Source organism: Sinocyclocheilus rhinocerous, unplaced genomic scaffold, assembly GCF_001515625.1.
Source record: "Sinocyclocheilus rhinocerous isolate Xijiao unplaced genomic scaffold, SAMN03320098_v1.1 scaffold23303, whole genome shotgun sequence".
NCBI lineage: Eukaryota > Metazoa > Chordata > Actinopteri > Cypriniformes > Cyprinidae > Sinocyclocheilus > Sinocyclocheilus rhinocerous.
Window position 1 is genome coordinate 1 of NW_015633747.1, and position 1,358 is coordinate 1,358.

The following is a 1,358-nucleotide window of genomic DNA, read 5'->3' on the forward strand; positions in this document are numbered from 1 at the left end:
GCTGAGAACTACACTCACCTGTCCATTACACACTCAACGTCAAACTACACTTGACATTGCACACTTACATCTCTGTTTTGCCTTGTTTGTTTGTTTTGTTTTCTCTTCTTCAAGGTCTGTGTCAGTCTAGGTTCTAAATCTCCCTCACCGCGCCAAAACAGACTCTGTTGGCCACTGGGAGGACCTCGAGACATGGCTAAGTGTTGTAACAGACAGCCTCCTACCTAAGGCTGGCTAAACACTGAGGCATCAGACACAAGACCAGCTGGATGACAACATAGCAAACCTCATGAAACAAGACCCAAGTCAGAGCTACAGTCACAAAGAATTAGCAAAGATCACCGGCTCCTCAAGTCACACACTCATCGCCACCCTCAAGCTGAGCAACAGGCATGCCGCACATCTCCAGCAGGAGCTAACACGCGCACAATGACGCGTCGAGCAGCTAGAACTGGAGGCCCAGGAACGACGAGAAGGGACTGATGAAGTGGAACAAGGCGCCGAGGAGGAGATCACTAGGCTAAAAGAGACCCTAGCAGCTGCTATCCAAGAAATGGAACGAGGCAAGGCTGACTACGCTGATCTCTCCAGCAAACTACGATATTCCGAACAGCTCCTGGAAAAGGCAAAGGCTGACTTCAGAGACAAGAACGGCCGAATTAAAGCCCTTGAAACTCACCTGGATGAGTCAAGAAATGAGATCGGTCGCCTAACACAACAGCTGGACTACATCAAAGAGAAGTCCGACAGCATCAGAGAGGAACTCAGACATGCCTACGAGCTGCGCCCTGAGCCTACAAGGACACGACGGGCACCAGTCTCACCCCTGCCAAGCAGGATCGGGTCCCCCGTTCCTTGACTGACACGTGATCAAAAGGGGGCAGTGCTGAAACATTCACCGGCTCCCTCCGAAGAACTTTACCTCACGACAAAGCTAAAAGAACTTGCTCCAGCCAGCCACAGATCATCGCATGGCTTGGACCTAAAAGACCTCACCACAGATCATCGCATGGCTTGGACCTCAAAGACCTCGACAAGCTCGCCAGGAACATTGGCAAATTCACCCCAAGTCTGCCAGATAGCCAGGATGTCCAAGCTTATCTGCAAGACGTCGATTTCCATCTGGAAATGAGACCCAATGTCACTGACAAAGACAGACTCTATTTGCTCCGAACAACATCCAGCCCTGAAGTGCCCAGCTTCCTGGACCGGCAGCCTGCTCACACAAAAACTGATCACCACCTGCTCCGAGAAGCCCTCATTATAGAATTCGCTGACCCTGAGTCAGAACAAGGACTAGTGGTTGCCCTGGAAGACGAAACAAGGTCGTCATGAATCTCCTCAAGCCTACTACAGCC

At 51.1% G+C, this 1,358-nt stretch overlaps 1 pseudogene; it reads left to right on the forward strand.

Moving 5' to 3' along the window:
* Positions 1-130: 130 nt before the first annotated feature.
* On the forward strand, positions 131-1,354 carry LOC107744748 (cingulin-like; annotated as a pseudogene).
* The last annotated feature ends 4 nt before the right edge of the window (positions 1,355-1,358 follow it).